Here is an 18,829-nt window from a genome sequence, read left to right as displayed (position 1 = left end):
GAATGAAAAATGACGGCACAGTACAAACAGCAGGAACCAGTGACAGCAGCATTAGCAACTGGTGTCGTCCCACAATGTAGCATGTAAACAGAATTAAACTGCTTGTATCAGAGCTGAATATCACAGTGAGAGCCCAGCTGCAAAAGAGAGGATTGGTATAATTATTGAACCATTTACAGGAGCTGCCAGTAAAATCAAATAATCCTCAGACAAACTTGACCTAAGATTTACCTAAGAGGCCTGTTAAAATCACAATTTCCACGTTGGGAATCAGTAATTTAATGGCATCAGCAAATTCCATCTGGTGATAAAGAAGTCCAAGGCTTGGGAAGGCATGCAGAGCATTTGTAACTCCAGCCCATCTAGAAAGTCAGAGCAATAAAGCTTAAGAACTAAGGTCTCACTTTATAACAGCAATGTCCTTCCTAATGAACAAGATCAACACCTTCCACAATGGATTCCTCATGGATCTCAAATGATCTCAGAAAAGATACAAGTGGAAGTGCCTTATGTCCCTCCAGGGGTGAAGAGAACTAAATGACTGTCTACAAGGAAGTCAAGAACAGCTACTTGTGATGCGTTTTGTTTTTAGCTCGGCTTTTTGAGCACATATGGAGGCAAAAAGTTAAGAGGAAAAACATGAACAGCTCCAAATATGTCGTCTAAGAAGCTTGGAAAGAAAAGCGTCTGGACTTCTTTAAGTTGTTTTCACCTTTCATCCGAGAAGCTTCTTCAGTTCTAGGGTCAAATGGTGGAGAGTCCCAGATTTAAGCCCTATGAGAGGGTCCCCCCAAGAGGGACAATGGACCCCCTAATGATCCTCTACCTAATCACACGAGCCAAGGTGTGAAAACGGGTGCAGGTCAGCCAAGGTTTCGGATGAGCTAATTGTGAAACCTATCCCCACCCTATCATGCGATTTCCTGAGGTCAGAAGACCCAAGATGTGAGTGGGCGTTAAGGCATCTGGGAAGGGATCTCAGAACTGGATTATAGATGGCAGACAGTTGGTGTCGTAAGCCACCGCCTCTGTTCAAAGATGGTCGCTCACAGTGGACATAGATGGCTTCTTTCACTCCTCTTTCAAACCATCTGTCTTCTCTGTCCAAAATGTGAACATTGGCATCCTCGAAAGAGTGACCTTTGTCCTTAAGATGCAGATGGACCGCTGAGTCTTGTCCTGTCGAGATGGTTCTTCTATGTTGTGCCATGCGTTTATGAAGTGGCTGTTTGGTCCCTCCAATGTAGAGGTCTGAGCATTCCTTGCTACACTGTACAGCATTCCAAATATGTCAAAATCCACAAGTTTCCTTTTGTGCAATAACACATTTTACAATAAGACAAAGCCCAACAGGCAGGCAGACATTTAGGTATTAAGAAAATCAAAGATCCAAAGTTGCTTTCCATCAGTTTTTGACAAAATAAAAAATAAAATTATATTGTTTTAGTCATGTTTAAGGGAAACACAAATTGCTTACATACAATCTAAGACTGGGTACAGTAGGCTTGATAGTCTATTTTAGTAAGTTTAAAAAAATATGACATTTTCCAACACATTGAACAATAGAAGCATGTCTCATATATAGAGTACTGTTTAGAAATATGTACCTACATACAAAGTGCAAGTAAACATAATTAACCTCCTTTTCCATTCTTTTTAGCATTACAACATGGCTATTTAAGTTGTTGTTACCAGGATGGCTAACCAACTCTTCCAAGTTTGTCCCTGTCATGCTTGAAGAACTCTAACTGATGGGAGATGTGTCGTAGATTCACGGACCATTTGATGCTTGTCATCCTGGATAATTTAAACTACCAACTCAAAGTTGTTTCTATGGTGATAACATCAAGACGTTGCTTTATGCTTAACTGAAAATTGATCGTCCTCTGTACCTAGAAGGATGACTGAATGTGGCAGATAAGCGGCTGAAAAGAATGATGCGTACAATGTGTAATGATTGATAAACTGTGTTGCAGGTAGGCCAGTTGGTTTCCTGGATGCTGTTAAGGGTGCATGGATGCGTAGTTTGACAGTTTGAAGAGGTTCAAAAAGTCTGGTCAGTCTGGATGCTGCACACAAATCAAAAGAAATGTTATTATTTACTATCACTTTCTGCAATATTAGTTTGATGATTATGCTTTTTTTCTAGTCTTTTTTTCCTTCAGTTTAGAAAAAACTTGGGCGGATGTTTGAGTCATCTGAGGCTTTTTCTAGTAAATCAACTTGCAACCATTGTTCACCTTTTATACACGCCTGTGACTGTGCCTCAGTTGTTCAGGAAGGCTTACCTGGCATCATTGTGATAGTGGGAAATATGGTATCAGAAATAAGTGAAAGTGTCAGAAGTCAAATAATTCCAAATAGTTCCAAGCAAAGAAAATTTTCTCAACATCAAACATTTAATATTTTTAAAGGTGACACAATTTAAAATGAACTTTGGTGAGTATAATTTACTGATCTTTGTTCACTGGGATGTTATCACAGAAACAGAGTTTAAACATTTAACTACGCAAAAAAGAACACTTTGCATTAAATTCACAAGAACGAACTTTCGCTCACCTTTGTCAATGTGCTTTTGTTTTCTTCTCTAGCTCCCAAAAATCCTGCACCTTAAACCTTCCAACAACCTTGTATCCTAAGAAGAGATACAAGGTTGTTGTATCTCATTGGCCACTTTATTGAGTATACCTTCCTAGTACAAAGTTAAACTCTGTTTTATCTTTGGGAAATATGGGAAATAATACTTAACCTGACAGTTAAAGTTTCTGCAGTCCCCTTCAGCCTGTTACCCACTACTCTCTACCTCACCTTTGGCGACAGTGGGAAGGAAAAACTCCCTTTTAACAGGAAGAAACCTCCGGCAGAACCAGGCTCAGGGAGGGGCGGGGCCATCTGCTGCGACCGGTTGGGGTGAGAGAAGGAAGACAGGATAAAGACGTTCTGTGGAAGAGAGACAGAGATTAATAACAGATATGATTCAATGCAGAGAGGTCTATTAACACATAGTGAGTGAGAAAGTTGACTGGAAAGGAAAAACTCAATGCATCATGGGAATCCCCGGCAGCCTACACCTATTGCAGCATAACTAAGGGAGGATTCAGGGTCACCTGGTCCAGCCCTAACTATATGCTTTAGCAAAAAGGAAAGTTTTAAGTCCAGCCTGGAAGTACTAAATGCATGGACTAGTTTTAGTTTTTATTAATTGGTGTGTGTTACCTGGCTTCCTGGACAGATAGAGTTGGGTGTCATCAGCATAGCAGTGAAAATGTATGCTATGTTTTCTAATGATGCTGCCTAAGGGAAGCATGTATAATGTAAACAGAATTGGTCCTAGCACTGAACCCTGTGGAACACCATAATTGACCTTAGTGTGTGGAGGACTCTCCATTTACATGCACAAATTGGAGTCTATTAGAGTTTTAAAACTCTAATAAAAATTAGAACATTTCCAGTTTATAGAATGTTACTTGCTGAGCTGTCCTTACCTTTGAAAATGCTGCAATTTTTTTATCCATCCCTGGAAAATACAACAACCGTACAAGTGCTAGTAGACGCATTATGTAGAAACAGTTTGTGTGTTTGGTGATATTTGGTGCACAGCATTCATAGACATCATTCTGTCTATGATTGATCTTAGTTAGATTTCCATCTTCACCAAAAATACATCACATATCATCACTAGCTAGGATGTAGCAAATGAAAAACGAACCCACTCAACAGTAATATGCATTAACCTGCTTGTCAGATCTAATTACTCATTAACTGAGGGTGCAGGAACACTCTTCCAGCCTTCTTTAACCACAGGGTAAACTGTGGTGATAAACAGATGGTCATAAATATTGGTCATCCCTTTATGATCACATGGTCTACAGCAATGCTCAGGTAGGTGGTCTTGCGTTTAAATGACGCTCAGTTGGTACTGAGATTCCCCAAAATCTATTCTTAACTTACACGAGTGACACCCAGTGTGGTTTTCTGCTGCTGTCGTTCATCTGCCTTAAGGTTTGACTTATTGCACGTTCAGAGATGCTCTTCTGTACATCTTAGTCAGCTCAAAGCAGTCTTCCTATTCTCCTCTCACCTGTAGCATCAACAAAACATTTGGTCATCACAAATTTCTCAAATACTCAGACTAGCTCGTCTGGCACCAACAAAGCCACTTAAATCACTTTAATTACCCATTCTGATGCTTGGTTTGAGTGTCTGCAGGTTGTCCTCACCCTGTTTACATGTGAAAACACAATGAGTTGCTGCCATCTGATTGGCTGATTAGGTATTTAAGTTGTCTAGCACTTGCACTGGAATACCTAACAAATTGATCGAGTGTGTAAGAAAAACGTAACAGTACGAAAGATATTTTCAAATCTGTTGTATTTTCAATAAATACAACATATGAAAGGTTGAAACCGAATAACTGAATCTGACTCCATAAAAAAACAGTGTTAGTTTACATTTTTTAAAATAAAACTATCAATGTCTTAGTTTCAGCATATGTTGTTATGTACTTTAAGTACAATAAATTATTTGTGAAATATTGCATTTTACTTTTATTTACATTCCACACAGAAAAAACAGCTTATGCCCAAAACACTGATTTTAAGTAATTTGATTAGATGTAAAATTTCCATGCAATTTTGTGACATACGTACAATGTAAAACATAAAATTGATTGACATCTGGTCAAATAACATTTACTTAATTACTTGCATACATCCATTTTATACCAAGCACATTTTCTTCACGATTGCATTTTTGATTTTTCAGTTAAATCAAAATTACTGCCTTATCTTTATTGAAGGTCAAAAATATTTTTTGAAAGCTGATTTTATGCACTGATGTTGTACTTAAAGTATCGGTAGTATAACACACACTGATCTAATATAAAAAAACAAATAAGAGCATTTCTTTGATGGCAGTGCCAAAATGTGTCAGTATAACTAACATCCCAGCTATAACTCCATAACTTGATTTTTTTTTTTAAAAGCCTATGGAGATGATTGTTACTGATTGTTACTGATATTTCAGATATTTCACTAAAAAGCTACAAGTGTGTACGGCAGAGTGACTCTCCAACTGGTAACTGGGCAGTGTCTGCTTTGTCAGGGTTTCACAGTAAAATCCGAGCTATTCCCTGACCTGCTGGTCTGGCGCCGCTTAGCTTTTAAACACAATGACCCAGATATAATGAAGCTGGGAGGCTCAGTGACTTTTCCCGGCCTCCTCCTGCTTCCCACACAAACTGAAACCTGTCTCTGCACACACCTGTTTCTGCCTGACCACCAGCAGCGAGCTTTCACGCACTCTCACACCCAAGCACTGACAAATAACTGCCACAATCTCCATTCCTGGACCAGGTCCCAGCAAGCGCTGATATCCAGCTTTTATCTGAAAGCTGCTTAGAACGCATTGCCCGATAATAAACAACAACAACAGCTGGGGTGTTACAGTGTGTTCTCTTTTCAAAAAGTGTTTAGTTATGGTTTGAGGATTTTTTTTTTAAGTGAATTAGCTCAGGTTTCTATCCCCATACCATGATTATGTGGGATTTGTTGCTTCAGATAGAATTTATGTTGTTGAAATTTTAAAGGATTAACATTTTTTAAAAGAATTAAAATCTTGTAGCATTGAATTAGTTGTGTGATACGCCCGCATAAAAAACAAACTGCTTTCAACAGCCTCACCTAAATGACTTCATTGTAATGTAATGTCTTATCTCTTTGATCCAAATGTTTTCAGCAGGGTTTCTGAACCTGAACCAAGGGTACAGGGTTTGTCCCCACCATTTCACCAACATGTCGACATCGTTTTGGTCTTTTCTCAGTTTAAATTGAAGCCTATTATGTAATCCTGTTGTATTTGCCATGCATTTTCCAGAACTGCTTACCAAAGCCTAATTTTGAATTCAACCTCAATTTGATCCCTCAGTCCTTATTTTATTGCCTTGCATGGTTTACAGGTATTGTAAAACCAAACTTGGATGCTGCTGTAGCTTATCCAGTCACTTAGCACCTAAATATTAGTCTACATTACAAATTATTAAAATTAGTCACTCAAATTGCTTTGAGCACTTCATTTATTGCCCTTTACATCTTCAGGATTTTTGCACTATGTTTACGTTTGATATCTTTAAGCTTCTTTTTTAGTACTTCCTCTCTTGCTTCTTTGTGCAATCACAGAATAAGGCTGCAGCCATGCTGGATCAGTTTAATTCAATTCTTACACACCAAACCAAGCCTGAAGCAGACTGAGGCTCAGGGATGGACAGTCCATTACTTAGATGTAAGAGGAGCGTGGAAACGGGTAAGGAGACAGAAGCAAGAAGAGGGAAGTCAGACTGATCCTGAAGACAGCAGGATTCCTCGTCGTTGCTGGCCACACCTTGGCCTCACTGTTGGCGGTGAGCCCTCCGACTCCTCCCAGGGTTAGGGGCGAGTCCACATGTTCAAACGGAGATGAAAGGCCCCCGGTAGGAAGGTTTGCAGGTGCCAATACCAACCGCCTGCCAAGTAAGCCCTGCTTAACGTGCGCTTCCAGATGTTCCTGACACTGAATATTCTGCTCTTTGGCTCTCCCTGGAGTCAAGGAGGGAGCCTCCGCTTGACCCCTTCACATCAAAGTGTGGAGGAGGACTCAAAACAATGAGCACTTCCAGAGAAGAGCGAAGGTTTTATGTGTGTGTTTATGCGAGTGTAAGTGTGTGCAGAGTGAAGAATCAATGATTTATGAGGGTAAGAAGTGGGTTGGGCCTCTCATCTGAATAGTTGACATTAATGCCTATGTCCTGTGGGTATGAATCCGGAGAGCAGAGAACTGACTGACTATGAGCTCACATTCCCATACTTTTGCTAATAATTCAATCCACACTGTACTCTACATACAGTATTCATGTAAGTAATGCATGGCAACATCTGCTTCACAGTAAGAAGTACTTACATCCTTGAATGGAAGCTGTAATACTACCAGAGATGGGAAGTAATATCATACAAGAATTTTGAAGTATCTGTACTTTACTGGAGAATGTTTCTGCTAACTTTTTACTTTCACATACTTTTATCAGGGGTTAAAATGGGTCGGAATGATCCAAACAGCGCATTTGGTGCAGACCTCCATAAGCTGTTGGAGCAGCATTTCAGCTGCACTAGCACTACAGATTTTGAGTGAGCATAAAGGGAGTATATTGTGAAATGTCCTGCAAACCAAACAAAGGATATTCAAAGGTTGTGTTGGACTGGTGCACAGCAGCTGTGGTGTTCATGGTCAACGTTGGGTTACATGAAGAGCAGCAGAGATTGATTGTCAGTGTAAATGACAGCTTGTTAAACATGTGCTTGAATCTTCATATCACAATTCAATTGTGTAAATCCACAAAAAGGAGTAGACTTCAGAGCAGCAGCAGCACAGATATGTACACAAAGAAAATCTACAGGAGCTTGCTTTTCCCCAGACTGAGCCATAACTGACCATATGTTTGAACCTGTTGAACGCCACTTTAATATTTTATTGCACTCATTCTTTCTATTTAGGTGTGGAGCCAATTTAAAAAGATCATGTTTGCATTCCCATGTACTGCATTATTATATGTATTATTTTATAATTATATTAATATATCGAAAGGTTCAGTTAGCTTTGCATATAAAATAGCTGGTATGAATGTCAATTTTCCTTTTTTACTTTTACTTCAGTAAATAAACTGAATCAGTACTGGAGTGTTTTGATTAACAAACTCTACATAAGTAACAAATATACTACTACCACCTCCACATAAACCAACTTTAATATGATTAAAGACGTCATGAAGAAATTTACCTTTATATCTGGCTGTATTTTGTGACATTTGGAGTGGCATTGTGTGACATTTGCTTTTTGTGTGTTTTTGTTTTGCTTGTTAGTGTATATTTCAGTCCTGAAGTTTTATTGTAGAAATTTTTAGGTACCTTTATGTAGTGTTCAAAATGATAGAAAAAGTATCACAAATTTAAAAGTGCCAAATTTCAACACTCCACTCTTTCAAAAATGTTCACAGTGTGAAGGTAAAATTATGCATCCTATAGTTTCCTCAAATATACTACAGTTAGTGTATGAGAAAGGGAGTAAAGGCTGAACTTTTATCCATGCAATGACTCAAAAAATAAGAAACTAAAATTTAAAGATCATGTTTTATTTGTAAAGTTCTCTGTCCACAGTTTTGCAGGCAAAAAGTGCAACAGTAAAAGAAAATAAATGCATTTAAAAATCACAAAGTCACAGCAAGTCACATTTATGTTACAGAAGCATTCAATACTTTCTTATTTTGAAATATCCACCATTCATCCATTCCATCCGTGGTGAGAGGTAGGATTCCCTTAGGCAAAAATAAGGCATAAATAGAGTTTGTATGGGAGCTTAACAAGCTTGAAAGTAAACATTTTATATGACCACCTTTAGTCTTCAACACAGACTGATCTCTCTTCGGCAGCTTTCTTGTAATTTCATTAGACAGACTACAGGAGTCGGGCTTTGTGAAGTACATTCTGTAGGTTTTCTTTGGATGTTGGCTGCTTTTTGTTCCATTCTCTATCAAGATGATCCCACACTGCTTCAGTAATGTTGAGGTCTGTACTCCTCGACACCACTGGCTGAACTGCAGCTCCAAACTCAGCTCCGTCCACTGTGTTTTACAGACAGCTGTAGACTCTCACTGACCTCTCCTGTACAAATTGACATTGATTTCAACTAAAAGAAACACTGAAATTTGAATTAATCCATTAACTGCTACTAACCAAGTGCCAAGTGTTGTGTTTTATGTATAAACACAACACTGGTTGTTAGGTGCCTTTTGACATCTGAATGAGTCATAGGTTAGTGTTAAGTAGCTTAACAAAAAAAAAAAAAACAATTCCACTGAAAATGGGTCAGGTATAAGGACTGGGCTAAAAATGAGTGAAAAAGCACCAGAAGAAAAAGAAAGTCTGGCTCTTGTGTGGAGTTGCGGAGCAAGGTTCAAACCAAGAACCTTCCTGTTGTGAGGCAACAGTGCTTTTCACTCGTTATTGAACTTCTTTAAATGCTTTGCTATAAGGCAGCACAGATAAGACATCCTTAAGTGCCACAGATGACATCATGACTGCTTCTGAGCTTGTATGTTAACAGGCTGCACTTTAAAAAGAAAGAATAAATCACTGCACATAACGAGTATATTGAAATATTTTTCGCTGTCATATAATTGAAAATTCAAGTGTAGCAAATGCACATGCGCATTGGTGAAAACAGCTGTCATTTGGCTTAAAATAAAGTAGAAGTAAATTAGTTGGGGCAGTTTGATGCAAAATGAGAAGGCTCTTAATTCATCTGAAAAGTAGCAGGAGCTCAAACACTGGCAAAAATGGATCTATACTTCTTTTTTTTTAACCACATAGCTTTTTGTCTGACTGCATTGATAAATGTTTCTAACAGGAAACATTTGTAAATGAATAGCATCTTATCTCGGTGACTATTTTTTATCAAGGCATTAAATCAGTAGGCTCAAAACATTTGTGTAAGTACGCAGTTCAGGAAAACTAATAAATTAGGTATTCAGTCAAAGTGGTGGAGTCATTTCATCGCCTTTTGAAATCTGAAGAGTCTGAAGCGGCACGCCTGGCTTACATGAACACCACCCAAGGCTACACATTTCATAGACAAGCCTCAACTCAGAAAGGAACGCCGTAACTCCCAATATCATCCACCTATTCATCCTAACAAATGAACTGGATCTGTTTCATGTTAGAATTGCAGTGCTCACACACAGAAAGCTGAGGAGTTTCCTTCACAGGAAGGGAAAAGTGGATCTTGTTGTGTTGCTGTAAAACACATTATTTTTATGCTTACATAGATGTGCGTGCCGCAAAGTATAAAGTGTACAAAGTAGATTGCATGGGTTGGTAATTTTTATAATGCAACAACAAAGTGCCTCAAGGTGAAAGCAAAAGTTCAACTATGGTTGACAGCCATAAAGCATACAGTGCGGTTTCATGCATGTACAGACACCAACATAAAGCATGCCATTAGAATACATGAATAAGATAACCTTTATTGGACCTATAGAAGTGAAGGAAATGCAACAATGACGGTTCTCACGTATAGGAACACAGTTTTCTGCTTTCCATGTTTTTCTGAGCATGTGTTATATCCGTGTGGTCCTTTAAACACCTACTGCAGGTAGAACTAACTAGAAGTATCCTAATGATACATTTAAAGCTTTACATGTGTCATTAGGATCAATATTAATGTCAAGTTTGAAGAATAGTCATGACTGAAAAAAACATTCAAGCTCTGTTAAAACCTACAAGCAAGTCAGTGTTACACCAGTGCAAAAGGTCATGATCTAAAGCCAACATCCGCTTTTTGTTCAGAAAGATTTTATCAGTGCTTTGAGCATCAGTATCATGCAATATTTGGTCAAACTCGACTAATTCACTGTCCAACATACTGCAAAGTAACACAAGCAGACATTGGTGTTGTAGATGTTTCATTTGCTTTCTCATAAATATCAAAAAGTGGATTTTGGGTATAATATATTTGAAGTGTTTTTGGTGTAAACCACTGATATATAATGTATCTACAATGGTCTGAGAACTTCATAGTCCCAGAGAGGCTGTGGCCCTGTTGTAAGATGTTATCTGGATAGAATACACAGACGTACATTTGTGTATTATGTACAAGTAATACAAAGCAAAAATACACATATAAAATATACAATATATGTATATATATATATAATAGTTTGCTAACCTTTAAACTGAGAAACTGTAGCTTTAAACTGAGAAACTGTACCATTTCTAGAAAAATGTTAGATTATTTTCAAGTTAATGGCAGCAGTATTTGGGACAAGACCATGTTCACTACTGTGTGGCATCTGATCTTCTTTTAACAGTAGTCCATAAACATGTAGGAAGTGAGGAGACCACTTCCCACATGGAATGCTGTCCATTTTTTGTCTGATTGGAGCTAATCGGCAGTCTTTGGGGGTTTTTTCTCTTTATTTTATTTTATTTTGTCAAATATTTTCAATGTTTAGAAGAGTCTGGGTGCTGATCTGCCCTACCTGCAGTCCAGATCTTTCAGCAAATCATTTTATTGTAATAGATGCAATATGAAATTTAGCATTGTCTTGCTGAAATGTGCATTTAAAATATACCTTTGAGCACTGATGGTGCCTTTCCTAATGTTCAGGCTGACAATTTCATAGCCCATGGAGACAGCCGTCGACTTATTTTCACAGATGAATCCAGAATTTTACGCTTGGATTCGTCTTTGGATCACAGAAGAGTTTTCTACTTTACCTCAGTCCATCTTAAATAAGCTGAGAGGAGAAGATGGTGGTATTTCTGGATCATCATGTTCACATATGGCTACTTCTATGGATGACAAAGTTTTGTGTGTGGATGGCAGACTGTGTTCATGGGCAATGATTTCTGAGCCCCAGTTTTCTGCAGATTTCCAGAATATCTTGATAATATTATGTACTGTAGATGATGAAATATATAGTTTTACTTTGAGGGACATTATTCTGAAATTGTTATACAGTTTTGCATCTGCTCATCTTTACTTCCGAGAAACTCTGCCTCTCTAAGATGCTCTTTTTCTACCCAATCATAGTACTAATCTGTTGCCAGTTAGTTGTAAAATCTTCCCTCCATCTGTTTCATTTTAATATTACTTAGTTTCCCAGCTTTTTGCAGCCCCCTACCTTTTTCTTGAGATGTGCTACTGCTATCAAGTTCAAAAGGAGGTAATATTTTTTTTAATGGTACATTTATTCTGTTCAAATATAACGTGTTTTCTATGCCATATAGTGAATAAAATATTGTTTTACAAGGTTTGCAAATCATTATATTTTACACAGCTTGTTTTTTCAATGATTGTTTTTGTTTTATTCAAATTTGAAATGAAACAAAATAATAATAATTTAGAATTTATAAAATATATAGTAGATTACAGTCGTTTTTTTGGTTTTATATACAATAGCATTTTTCTAAATACAGGATTTGGCAGCTGACTGGTGTAGAAACCTGACTTTGTGACCTTTCAACACCCTTTTCTTTTGGCCTTTACGGCTCTGTAACAAACACACACCCAGAAAAACACAAAGTGACATGACACAGGGTGAGGCGGACCTTACGTCATGGCATTTGCACGCTGTGAGGTCGAGCCCCGGGGCAGTTGGGTTGAGACAGCGTGATGGTCGGATCACTGTGTCATCAGTTGGCCGGAGGTGCAACAAAAAGGCTTAATGCATGATTAAGTCCCGAATCAACTCTCATTATGAGTGAGCACGTCAACTGTGAGTGCAGTGTGCTTCCCTTTCAGAAAACTGAACCCTGTATCAAAATCTGCCCTAACAGCTCCCCTCTGAACTCATGCTGAGGCTCAAAGACTTTCTGCTGCTTCAGACTCTTTCTGCATCTTTGACTTTGTCATCACTAGCTAGAGTCTGTCATCTGATACTCTATTTGAGGCTACAGCATGCGATCTTTTGACATGAGTTGGCACAAATTTGTTGTGCTGCTTTTACGTTCTTCCTCCTGTGGGGAAATTACAGTTAAACTGTCAAACACATTTAGCTTAAGGACCTAGGTCTCAAAGACCTTCACAAGCACTGTGCATATCTGGTAACCTGGGTCATGTTTGCCTTTTTCAGAGGTGGCAAAAGTATACATTGCAACTGTAGAGGTATAGATACTTGTGTTAAAAAATACTCCAGTAAAAGTTGCAGTACCGTGTCAACTTCTTTACTCAAGTAAAATTGAAAAAGTAAGATAAAGACTCTACAATAATGCAAAGAGAGAAAACCCCAACAATCATATGACCCCCTATGAGAAAGTGCTTTGGTGACAGCGGGAAGGCAAAACTTCTTTTTAACAGGAAGAAACCTCCAGGAGGGGCGGCCATCTGCCTCGATTGGTTGGGAGTAAGAGGAGGGAAACAGTAGTACTGTAGTAGTACCTACTACTACAATATCCCGCTTTGATATCTTACTATCTACTACAAGTAAGCCACCTGTCTGAGAGCATAGTGCTCTATTGGGGTAATATGGTACTACAAGGTCTTTAGGACCAGAGCTCCGATTACTTTTTTCAAGTAACGAGTAAAGTAATTGATTACTATTGCAAAAAAGTAATTAGATTGATGTTACTTTCCCATAAGCATGCTGCGTTACTACGTTACTAACCCGTGATTTTGTTTGTCAGAGTGTCTCATGACAATAATGTACGGGCATGCAACGTCTGTGGCAACAATAGACGTTTGTAGATCAACAATGGATAATATGGCGTCCGGGAGAGAGTACGACCATGCAGCGTTTAAAGCTTGGAAGTATTGACATTACTTTAAGTGACAAAAACATTAGCGTCCGCTGTACACTCTGCGTGGGAAGAAAACTTCTTTCTACAGCAAAAAATTTAACTAAAAAGGAATAAAACAGGTTTATTATTGTAGGGTCTACCTTCCAATATAAAGCACCTTGAGGCGACTGTTGTTGTGATTTGGCGCTATATAAATAAAATTGAACTGAACTGAATTGAATTGAAGTTTATTTGTTTCAGTTTAATTCGTTGTTTTCCAAGCCTCGCATCAGCAGTGCATCTCTCGATCCGTTGGGTACCATTTGTGAGAGAACAGCTAACATAGCAAGTAAGGAGCGTGACCCAAGGTTATTGAATGAAATTACAAAAACTAGAAGAAAATAAATACAGTCCAATTTGGCAATACAGTGAATATGAATTTGTTTAAGATAAGAGAATATGTGGAATATTCTGAGAACGTCCACCTCACAAAACCCAGCTAAACTAGTTTACCTGAAGAAGGTAGGGGAGCACACCCTGCAGCCCTGAAAAAGAAGCTTACCTATGGAAAGGGAAAGGAAATCATAAAGGCAGTGTTTCCATTGGTTACCTGATAAGTGCTGCGTAGTAAACTCACAGGCACAAAGGGGGAGGAAGCATTGTAGTTCAATATGTTTATTGAGACTGGGATGTGTACTGTGTCAGTCAGCTGTGCTCAAGATGTTTAGCGCTTCACTTGAACCAAAATAAAAAACATGTGGATCTGCTAGGTATTAAAGGGGCTGAGATGTATACGACAAAGTAGAAACTAAAAAAAAAACACTCATGAAAGACGACGGGAACAGATGGCTGGAGCAAAACAGAATTAAAATAATTTTTTATGGGTCTGTCAGCCTGTTTTTATTACTTTTTTTGCTGCTCATTAATGAATTAATTTATTAATAATATCCTGTTTTCTCTTTTTGCTTTCTATGAACCTGAGCTACCAGAAGATAATTAGAAAAATGTGGTGTAGTCTGCTCTCAACCCTCCAGGTCACGCTAAAGGATGCCATGAAGCATCAAGTTTCTGATCCATTCATAACTAAAGCAGAGGAGCTGGTACATAAATGATCAAAAGATGTGGTAAAGCTCTGAACCCAGCATGTTGCACGTGCTGGAACAGCACTTTTAATTTGCTGAGACGACTGCTGACACTGGACCTGAACTAAAACAGCTAGTGAGTCAGACATGAACGCATGTCTCACAAGTGATTGGACCAAGCTGGAGCGCCTTATCAAGCTGTTTGAGCTCTTTGCCATTCACATAGTCCGTTGTAGAGTGACAGCCAGCCAGTCTGGGTTCAGCCGTGAGACACACCTGCTAACTAGTCTCTGTTTTTTTCTTGGTTCTGTCCAGTGCATTCGTTCTTTTCAATGTAATGTAATTTAATGTAACTGTTTATTAATTTAGCCATTCCTGCATCTCTGTGCCTTTTATATATTTTATTATTATGACACTTCAACCTATTTTGTGTCCAGTAATTATTGATCAACATATTGTTGTAATCCTCGTGGATTTCACTGCACAATGAGCGGTCTATGTTGCACTGCGTGATGTATTTTGTGAGTTTCACTTTAGGGAGACACTCTCTGGGAGTCTTTAAGACCTTTATAGTCTTTGATGCATTGCAACAACTGTTATTATGGCACAGCACCACCAGGGGGGTGTTTTTCCACTATTATGGTAGTAGGGCAGACCCCTCTCGTAGCCATAACAGACGAGCATGCACCTTACCTTTGCAACGGGCTGGCGCAGGCATCTACCTGACCCCAGAACATGTATGGCTTGTATGGTCTTGTTATTGTTAATGCCCAAAAAAGGCCAAGTGTTCTACCTATCTGACTAGCCCCCGAGTTGTCTGGTTGACTTCCACACTCCCCCGCTGGACCTCCTAGCCACTCCTCCCTTGCCAGACAGCTGTTACAGCACCTTTATCTTTTCATCTTATCCTCTATTAAAATTCTTTCTTGTTCTCTGACATGCATCGCATCTAAACGTGCCTAAAATGAAATGCCTCACCCATTATCTCTTACTGCATTTTGCTGCTTTGGCACATTTAAGAACAGATTTTCTATGATGTGTCAATCACTTTCACTTTAAGCTCTTACCTTACCATACTCAAACTTTCATTAGATTTGTGCAAAATGATACCTCTGTAACATTAAACCCTTCGATTTCTTGTTAGTGCCCATCCTCAGTGATGGAAAGGATCGGATTGGACGATTTGTCTTTGCCTTTAGCTCTATGGGCACTTTACACTCATTCCTTTCTACACTACCTGTCTGTCAAGGCTACAGCAGATGCTAGTTGTGGAGTTGACTGGTGGAATAACAAACTATCTCTCTCACACTCTTTCTCTTCTTTTAGCTAAAGCTAATCATTAGAAAACCCCGGGATTTTGATTTTGCATCTTATGTCAAATGTGTTAAGATCTGCCTTTTCATGGTGCAGAGAAAGACAGCTCGCTAGAGAGACAACTGACCTTTAGCTGCTGCCAGATGAATAATTTAACTGAAAAACATATATATAACTGTTTCTTTTTTTTCAGTGCACACATGTTTCAATTGACAGATTAATTGTGGGGTTATTGGAAAGTTTTATAATCTTTGGCCTGATGAAGTCTTTTGAAAACTCTGGGTTGAGTTTCAAAGATTTATGGGCGTGAGTTCAAAGGTTTATGCTTTTTGCGTAATTTACCAGAGACAGATAGATAGCAGGGCACCCAGCAGGAGAACTCCTGTCCTCAACTTAAAGTTTAGAACATGGCATTGGAGTTTTTCCAGCTATTATTTCTTCATCCATGTGTATTACAGAGTCACACACAATATAAACAAGTTACCAGATTACCTATAGGTTCTGCAGTAAATGTTTTTTTTCCATTGACATTCATTCCCCAATCATTTTGGATACAAGACTGTTGGTAACCATAAGGTTTCTGATGATTACCATGTGAGATGCTTCCTGCATCCCTCTGGTGTCCATCTGTGAGACACAAACTCAGGAATTTCCCTAAGTTTTGAAAGATTTTGCATCCTTCCTCACTCAGTAGACAATGTACTACAGTAGCATTTCTCTCTTTTCCCACAAATTGCTTCATTACAGTTTGCTGTTTTGCAAGTAAATACACCAAATTACTGAATTACCATTTCGTCTGTGCACATTGGCTTGATGGCATTTCAATTTGCAGTTAAATGATCTGATACATAGAACATGATCATAACCAATGATGTTGTGAATGTAGAAACTGTAATGAGGATATGCCAAATTTATAATGGTCTTGTAATGTAAAACCACAACTTTTCAGATCATTCTCAGTGGTTCACAGACCTCTCAGGTACAAATGTGGTGTCATGTGCGATCGATTTGTTGGACCGTTGTATGTGTTGGGATTTGCTCAGGTTTGTTATAAATAGGTCACTATCGAGATAGAATTTGCTTGACCCACTCTATAGTCTTCAGGTAAGAAGCTGAACAAACATCAAATTTGTTTCATCTGGAATCTTGTACAAGTGCTAATTCACTGGATGCGAAATGGGGTTTTTACTATTTATTGATATTTTATTTTAGAACAACTGTCAAAGTAGAAAAAAGCCATGTATAAACAAGGATCAATCTGACAGAGCACGACCGGCATATAAATATCATTTCAGGGCCTTTGGCTTTGATGTCCAGCACAAAAAGGACCTGCGTTTTTTCCACCCTGCAAGTGAAATCAAAGACTTGAGTGGATTTTGGGGAGCTACTTAAGGACTCATTTTTGCTGACTTCTCAACTTAGAAACAGCCTTTTAACTGTTTATCTTTTCAGCACTCCTGCGTGGATGGATGGCGAGACAAAGGTTGGGATGGGTGAATTTTCTTGAAAAGAGAAGTTTGCTGCTCTTCAGAGTAGCTGACCTGAGACGACAGCAGTGACGCTAATGGCTGCTGTGAAGAGGCCTACAGAAGTCCAGGCGGAGGTTAATGGGCCACTTCATCCCTCAGTTTCCAGGCCACGTCTCAAGATAGATACAGGCAAACCAAAACCCAGTGGACCAGAAGACAACAGATTCTTCTAAAAGCAGAAATGTTAAAACTTAAACCTTATAGCATCCTAATGTTAGCAAGCTAGCAATCACACATTATTAAAAGGTACTGAGAAGTCTATCTATGCCTGCCTCTATGACACAGAGTTAGTGTCCACAACCTTTACTGAAAAAGTTAAGTTGGACTTTATTCGTAGACCAACAAACATATTCACTATGCTTACCGAACCATTTAACTGAAACTCCCAAGTATGACATCAGGCTTCAAACTTTCCTTTTTGCTAAAACATATAGATCAGGTGACCCTGAATCCAGCTCTTAGTTATGCTGCAATAGGCTGCTGGGGGATTCCCATGATGCATTGAGTGTTTCTTCTTCAGTCACCTTTCTGCACTGAATAACAGACCTCTCTGCACTGAATCATACTTGTTATTAATCTCTGGCTCTCTTCCACAGCATGTCTTTTATCCTGTCTTACTTCTCTCTCCCCTACTGGTCGTGGCAGATGGCCCCGCCCCTCCCTGAGCCTGGTTCTGCTGGAGGTTTCTTCCTCTTAAAAGGGAGTTTTTCCTTCCCACTGTCACCAAAGTGCTTGCTCAAGTGGTCATATGATTGTTGGGTTCTTCTCTGTATGAGTTATTGTAAGGTCTACCTTATAATATAAAGCGCTTTGAGGCGACTGTTGTTGTCATTTGGTGCTATATAAATAAAATTGAATTGACTTGAATTAATTTACAGATTTGAGTGTATTTTATGTTATACTTTAATTTTTTGTGAGTTATCAAGACCTCTACATCATGGGTTAGACTTTTTATTTTGCTGCTATTCTTTCTTGTGTTTCTGTCATGATGGCGTGCTCATTGGTGTTCTGTGTTTATGCTACAGCAGATGGTAGGAGCGATGATCAGGTCAGCTGGAGACACTGGGCCCAGTGTTTTATATATGAAACCCCACCCTTCAGTCCACCTTTGAGAGTTCTTCTTCAACGCACGTCTTTGTTCTGTGCTATTTAACATTTCCATCACTGCATCCACTTGCACACCCTCACTAACAATAACACTGATTTCCACATGAGCTTTTAGCTGAAGGTGATGCGAGTGCTGTGTTGTCTTCCTGTCAGGCACATTGTTTCGATGTAAACAGCGTATACCAAGTTTTCTGACAAATTTTTCCGTTTAGGTCCTGGGAAAAAGTAGAACAACAAAGTCAACGCATAAAGTTATCTCAAGTTTGAATATGAGTTGTTCAGTTTCTGATGTGCATGATTTCACTGTATTGTGTGAGCTCACTGTGCTGGAACAATTTACCAACTCAGTTCCTGAGTATATGGCAACTTAGATCAGTGAGCAAAAAGAAAAAAAATAGTGCGGGTAGCACTCATTCATGATTATGTGTTGACACACGAGTGCCTTTGGAGCGTTTTCCAACTTACCAGAGTAAAGAAGGCTGTAGCGTGCATGACA

This window comes from Oreochromis niloticus, linkage group LG19, assembly GCF_001858045.2.
Source record: "Oreochromis niloticus isolate F11D_XX linkage group LG19, O_niloticus_UMD_NMBU, whole genome shotgun sequence".
NCBI classification, from domain to species: Eukaryota; Metazoa; Chordata; class Actinopteri; order Cichliformes; family Cichlidae; genus Oreochromis; species Oreochromis niloticus.
Note: the sequence above shows the minus strand (reverse complement) of the source record.